The following is a 7,348-nucleotide window of genomic DNA, read 5'->3' as shown; positions in this document are numbered from 1 at the left end:
TCAAGTTTTGAGGGAGCGTGCAATTGTCATGCTGACTACAGGAATGTCCACCAGAACATTTGCCAGATATTTGAATGGCAGTACGTCCATGTGGCCTCACAACCACAGACCACGTGTAACCACGTTAGCCCAGGACATCCACATCGGCGTTTTTATCTGCGGGATCGTCTGAGACCAGCCCCTTGGACAGCTGATGAAACTGAGGAGTATTTCTGTGTGTAATAAAGCCCTTTCGTAGGGAAAAACTAATTCTGCTTGGCCTAGCTCCCCAGTTGGTGGGCCTATCATGTGAAATCCATAGATTAGGGCCTACATTATTAATTTAAATTGACTGATTTCCTTACAAACTCAGCAAAAAAATGTACGTCCCTTTTTCAGGGCCCTGTCTTTCAAAGATAATTCGTAAAAATCCAAATTACTTCACAGATCTCTATTGTAAAGTGTTTAAACACTGTTTCCCATGCTTGTTCAATGAACCATAAACAATTAATGAACATGCACCAGTGGAACGGTCGTTAAGATCCCAGTATCTCTTCTTGCACATGATCATCTGATGATTTATCACTCCAGTGTTAATCTGCTAAATTGTAATTATTCGATTTATTGCCTACCTCATGCCTTTTGCACACATTGTATATAGATTCTCTTTTTTCTACCATGTTATTGACTTGTTTATTGTTTACTCCATGTGTAACTCTGTGTTGTTGTCTCTTCACACTGCTATGCTTTATCTTGGCCAGGTCGCAGTTGCAAATGAGAAATTGTTCTCAACTAGCCTACCTGGTTAAATAAAGGTGAAATAAAAAAATAAAAAAAATAAAAAAGACACTAACAGCTTACAGACGGTAGGCAATTAAGGTCACAGTTATGAAAACTTAGGACACTAAAGAGGCCTTTCTACTGACTCTGAAAACCCCTAAAAGAAAGATGCCCAGGGTCCCTGCTCATCTGCGTGAATGTGCCTTAGGCATGCCGCAAGGAGGCATGAGGACTGCAGATGTGGCCAGGGCAATAAATTGCAATGTCTGTACTGTGAGACGCCTAAGACAGTGCTACAGGGAGACAGGATGGACAGCTGATCGTCCTCGAGGTGGCAGACCACGTGTAACAACACCTGCACAGGATCAATACACCCGAAAATCACACCTACGGGACAGGTACAGGATGGCAACAACTGCCCGAGTTAAATCAAATCAAAGCCTATTTGTCACCTGCGCCGAATACAACAGGTACCTTACAGTGAAATGCTTATTTACAGGCTCTAACCAATAGTGCCAAAAAGGTAATAGGTGAACAATGGGTAGGTAAAGAAATAAAACAATATTAAAAATACAAGTTATATACAGTAGCGAGGCTATAAAAGTAGTGAGGCTACATACAGACACTGGTTAGTCAGGCTGATTGAGGTAGTATGTACATGTATTAATGGTTAAAGTGACTATGCACATAGGATGAACAGAGAGTAGCAGTAGCGTAAAAGAGGGGTTAGTGGGTGGTTGGTGGGACAAAATGCAGATAGCCCGGTTAGCCAAAGTGTGGGAGCACTGGTTGTTCGGCCCATTTGAGGTAGTATGTACATGAATGTATAGTTAAAGTGACTATGCATATATGTTAAACAGAGAGTAGCAGCAGCGTAAAAAGAGGGGTTGGGGGGGCACACAATGCAAATAGTCCAGGTAGCCATTTTAATACCTGTTCAGGAGTCTTATGGCTTGGGGGTAAAAACTGTTGAGAAGCCTTTTTGTCCTAGACTTGGCACTCCGGTACCACTTGCCATGCGGTAGTAGAGAGAACAGTCTATGACTGGGGTGGCTGGGGTCTTTGACAATTTTTAGGGCCTTTAGGGCCAAACTTAATGATGGTGTTGGAGTCGTGCTTGGCCATGCAGTCGTGGGTGAACAGGGAGTACAGGAGGGGACTGAGCACGCACCCCTGGGGAGCTCCAGTGTTGAGGATCAGCGTGGCAAATGTGTTGCTACCTACCTTTACCACCTGGGGGTGGCCCGTCAGGAAGTCCAGGATCCAGTTGCAGAGGGAGGTGTTTAGTCCCAGGATCCTTAGCTTAGTGATGAGCTTTGAAGGTACTATGGTGTTGAACGCTGAGCTGTAGTCAATTAATAGCATTCTCACATAAGTGTTCCTTTTGTCCAGGTGGGAAAGGGCAGTGTGGAGTGCAATAGAGATTTCAACATCTGTGGATCTGTTTGGGCGGTATGCAAATTGGAGTGGGTCCAGGGTTTCTGGGATAATGGTATAATGGGATAATGTGAGCCATTGCCAACCTTTCAAAGCACTTCATGGCTACGAATGTGAGTGCTACAGGTCTGTAGTCACTTAGGCAGGTTGCCTTTGTGTTCTTGGGCATAGGGATTATGGTGGTCTGCTTGAAACATGTTGGTATTACAGACTCAATCAGGGAAATGTTGAAAATGTCAGTGAAGACACCTGCTAGTTGGTCAACACATGCCCGGAGCACACGTCCTGGTAATCCTTCTGGCCACGCAGCCTTGTGTATGTTCTCATGTGCTTCCCTTCCTGTAGGCTCATCCTGCCATGACCCTCCAGCATGACAATGCCACCAGCCATACTGCTCATTCTGTGCGTGATTTCCTGCAAAACAGGAATGTCGGTGTTCTGCCATGGCCAGCGAAGAGCCCGGATCTCAATCCCATTGAGCATGTCTGGGACCTTTTGGATTGGAGGGTGAGGGCTAGGGCCATTCCCCCCCAGAAATGTCCGGGAACTTGCAGGTGCCTTGGTGGAAGAGTGGGGTAACATCTCACAGCAAGAACTGGCTAATCTGGTGCAGTCCATGAGGGGGAGATGCACTGCAGTACTTAACACAGCTGGTGGCCACACCAGATACTGACTTACTTTTGATTTTGACCCCCCCTTTGTTCAGGGACACATTATTATATTTCTGTTAGTCACATGTCTGTGGAACTTGCTCAGTTTATGTCTCGGTTGTTGAATCTTATGTTCATACAAATATTTACACGTTAAGTTTGCTGAAAATAAACGCAGTTGACAGTGAGAGGACGTTTCTTTTTTTGCAGAGTTTATGAACTGTAACTCAGTAAAATCTTTGAAATTGTTGCATGTTTCATTTATATTTTTGTTCAGTATAATAATAATAGCATTAGAAGTATGTTAATGGTCATCGCTATAGTATAGTATGTTGACTGCAAGCCTAGTCCATGACCTCTGTCAATATGATGGTTTATTTCAACAAGTTAACTAATTCTAAGGTCAGTCAACCAAAAAGGTACTTTCTCCACAACGCTACCTCACCCACAGAGTAAACACACACACAGATAGTGGGTTAATTATTACTCTGTCCTTCCGTCATTCCTCCTTGACTGTGTGTGATGAGGTGCTGCTTTCCATAGAATTATATCTATTTCCGTCATTCCTCGTCAGGTTGCTGGTGAAGACTTGAGTATGTGTGAGGTGCAGTTATCCATATAATATGTATTTCTCTTTCATGAACAATTATCTGTCACATCTCAATCACAGCTACAAACAATCTTGTTCACATAAAGTTGCATCAGTGTCTACAAGTATATAACATTTGCAATATCACAGTATGATCTTACAATACCCTTGTATTGCTCCGTGTTCTCGCACACCCCGAGAGCTTCTGGTCAGCGGGGTGGTGGCACTGGGATCCTCATCTCTCCCAAGTGGACATTCTTTCTTTCTCCCCTGACCCATCTGTCTATCGCCTCCTTTGAATTCCATGCTGTCACAGTTACCAGCCCTTTCAAGCTTAACATCCTTATCATTTATCGCCCTCCAGGTTCCCTTGGAGAGTTCATCAATGAGCTTGACGCCCTGATAAGTTCCTTTCCTGAGGATGGCTCACCTCTCACAGTTCTGGGTGACTTTAACCTCCCCACGTCTACCTTTGACTCATTCCTCTCTGCCTCCTTCTTTCCACTCCTCTCCTCTTTTGACCTCACCCTCTCACCTTCCCCCCCTACTCACAAGGCAGGCAATACGCTTGACCTCATCTTTACCAGATGCTGTTCTTCCACTTACCTCATTGCAACTCCCCTCCAAGTCTCCGACCACTACCTTGTATCCTTTTCCCTCTCGCTCTCATCCAACACTTCCCACACTGCCCCTACTCGGATGGTATCGCGCCGTCCCAACCTTCGCTCTCTCTCCCCCGCTACTCTCTCCTCTTCCATCCGATCATCTCTTCCCTCTGCTCAAACCTTCTCCAACCTATCTCCTGATTCTGCCTCCTCAACCCTCCTCTCCTCCCTTTCTGCATCCTTTGACTCTCTATGTCCCCTATCCTCCAGGCCGGCTCGGTCCTCCCCTCCTGCTCCGTGGCTCGACGACTCATTGCGAGCTCACAGAACAGGGCTCCGGGCAGCCGAGCGGAAATGGAGGAAAACTCGCCTCCCTGCGGACCTGGCATCCTTTCACTCCCTCCTCTCTACATTCTCCTCTTCTGTCTCTGCTGCTAAAGCCAATTTCTACCACTCTAAATTCCAAGCATCTGCCTCTAACCCTAGGAAGCTCTTTGCCACCTTCTCCTCCCTCCTGAATCCTCCTCCCCCTCCTCCCCCCTCCTCCCTCTCTGCTGATGACTTCGTCAACCATTTTGAAAAGAAGGTCGACGACATCCGATCCTCGTTTGCTAAGTCAAACGACACCGCTGGTTCTGCTCACACTGCCCTACCCTGTGCTTTGACCTCTTTCTCCCCTCTCTCTCCAGATGAAATCTCGCGTCTTGTGACGGCCGGCCGCCCAACAACCTGCCCGCTTGACCCTATCCCCTCCTCTCTTCTCCAGACCATTTCCGGAGACCTTCTCCCTTACCTCATCTCGCTCATCAACTCATCCTTGACCGCTGGCTACGTCCCTTCCGTCTTCAAGAGAGCGAGAGTTGCACCCCTTCTGAAAAAACCTACACTCGATCCCTCCGATGTCAACAACTACAGACCAGTATCCCTTCTTTCTTTTCTCTCCAAAACTCTTGAACGTGCCGTCCTTGGCCAGCTCTCCTGCTATCTCTCTCAGAATGACCTTCTTGATCCAAATCAGTCAGGTTTCAAGACTAGTCATTCAACTGAGACTGCTCTTCTCTGTGTCACGGAGGCGCTCCGCACTGCTAAAGCTAACTCTCTCTCCTCTGCTCTCATTCTTCTAGACCTATCGGCTGCCTTTGATACTGTGAACCATCAGATCCTCCTCTCCACCCTCTCCGAGCTGGGCATCTCCGGCGCGGCCCACGCTTGGATTGCATCCTACCTGACAGGTCGCTCCTACCAGGTGGCGTGGCGAGAATCTGTCTCCGCACCACGTGCTCTCACCACTGGTGTCCCCCAGGGCTCTGTTCTAGGCCCTCTCCTATTCTCGCTATACACCAAGTCACTTGGCTCTGTCATATCCTCACATGGTCTCTCCTATCATTGCTATGCAGACGACACACAATTAATCTTCTCTTTTCCCCCCTCTGATAACCAGGTGGTGAATCGCATCTCTGTATGTCTGGCAGACATATCAGTGTGGATGACGGATCACCACCTCAAGCTGAACCTCGGCAAGACGGAGCTGCTCTTCCTCCCGGGGAAGGACTGCCCGTTCCATGATCTCGCCATCACGGTTGACAACTCCATTGTGTCCTCCTCCCAGAGTGCTAAGAACCTTGGCGTGATCCTGGACAACACCCTGTCGTTCTCAACTAACATCAAGGCGGTGACTCGTTCCTGTAGGTTCATGCTCTACAACATTCGCAGAGTACGACCCTGCCTCACGCAGGAAGCGGCGCAGGTCCTAATCCAGGCACTTGTCATCTCCCGTCTGGATTACTGCAACTCGCTGTTGGCTGGGCTCCCTGCCTGTGCCATTAAACCCCTACAACTCATCCAGAACGCCGTAGCCCGTCTGGTGTTCAACTTTCCCAAGTTCTCTCACGTCACCCCGCTCCTCCGCTCTCTCCACTGGCTTCCAGTTGAAGCTCGCATCCGCTACAAGACCAGGGTGCTTGACTACGGAGCTGTGAGGGGAACGGCACCTCCGTACCTTCAGGCTCTGATCAGGCCCTACACCCAAACAAGGGCACTGCGTTCATCCACCTCTGGCCTGCTCGCCTCCCTACCTCTGAGGAAGTACAGTTCCCGCTCAGCCCAGTCAAAACTGTTCGCTGCTCTGGCACCCCAATGGTGGAACAAACTCCCTCACGACGCCAGGTCAGCGGAGTCAATCACCACCTTCCGGAGACACCTGAAACCCCACCTCTTTAAGGAATACCTAGGATAGGATAAAGTAATCCTTCTAACCCCCCCCCCCCTTAAAAGAGTTAGATGCACTATTGTAAAGTGGTTGTTCCACTGGATATCATAAGGTGAATGCACCAATTTGTAAGTCGCTCTGGATAAGAGCGTCTGCTAAATGACTTAAATGTAAATGTAATGTAAATGCTCCTATCTTGGTATCGCCTGATGCTTCAATCCCGACCCTGTGCTTTTATCTCAGCTATTTCAAAGCCTGAACTATCTCCTAGAAGGCCAGCTTCCCGGAGTCGCCTCTTCACTGTTGACTTGGAGACTGGTGTTTTGCGTGTACTATTTAATGAAGCTGCCAGTTGAGAACTTGTGAGGCGTCTGTTTCTCAAACTAGACACTAATGTACTTGTCCTCTTGCTCAGTTGTGCACCGGGGCCTCCCACTTCTCTTTCTATTCTGTTTAGAGCCAGTTTGCGCTGTTCTGTGAAGGGAGTAATACACAGCGTTGTACAAGATCTTCAGTTTCTTGGCAATTTCTTGCATGGAATTGCATTCATTTCTCAGAACAAGAATAGACTGACGAGTTTCAGAAGAAAGTTAATTGTTTCTGGCCATTTTGAGCCTGTAATCGAACCCACAAATGCTGGTGCTCCAGATACTCAACTAGTGTAAAGAAGGCCAGTTTTACGGCTTCTTTAATCAGGACAACAGTTTTCAGCTGTGCTAACATAATTGCAAAAGGGTTTTCTAATGATCAACTTGTATTAGCTAACACAACGTGCCATTGGAACACAGGAGTGATGGTTGCTGACAATGGGCCTCTATACACCTATGTAGATATTCCATTAAAAATCTGCCGTTTCCAGCTACAATAGTCATTTACAACATGAACATGTCTACACTGTATTTCTGATCAATTTGATATTATTTTAATGGACAAAAAAAAGCTTTTCTTTCAAAAACAAGGACATTTCTAAGTGACCCCAAACATTTGAATGGTAGTGTGTATTACTTTACTAGAGCTGTTATACTATAAACTCTGTAGTTAGGAGAGTAAAAGTACCAAAAACCATCACTAGGTGTTACTATTGAGTTGAGCTGAAGAT

The sequence above is a fragment of the Salvelinus fontinalis genome, chromosome 10, assembly GCF_029448725.1.
Source record: "Salvelinus fontinalis isolate EN_2023a chromosome 10, ASM2944872v1, whole genome shotgun sequence".
Lineage (NCBI taxonomy): Eukaryota > Metazoa > Chordata > Actinopteri > Salmoniformes > Salmonidae > Salvelinus > Salvelinus fontinalis.
The sequence above is the reverse complement of the archived record's forward strand: the minus strand, read 5'-3'. Positions refer to the sequence as shown.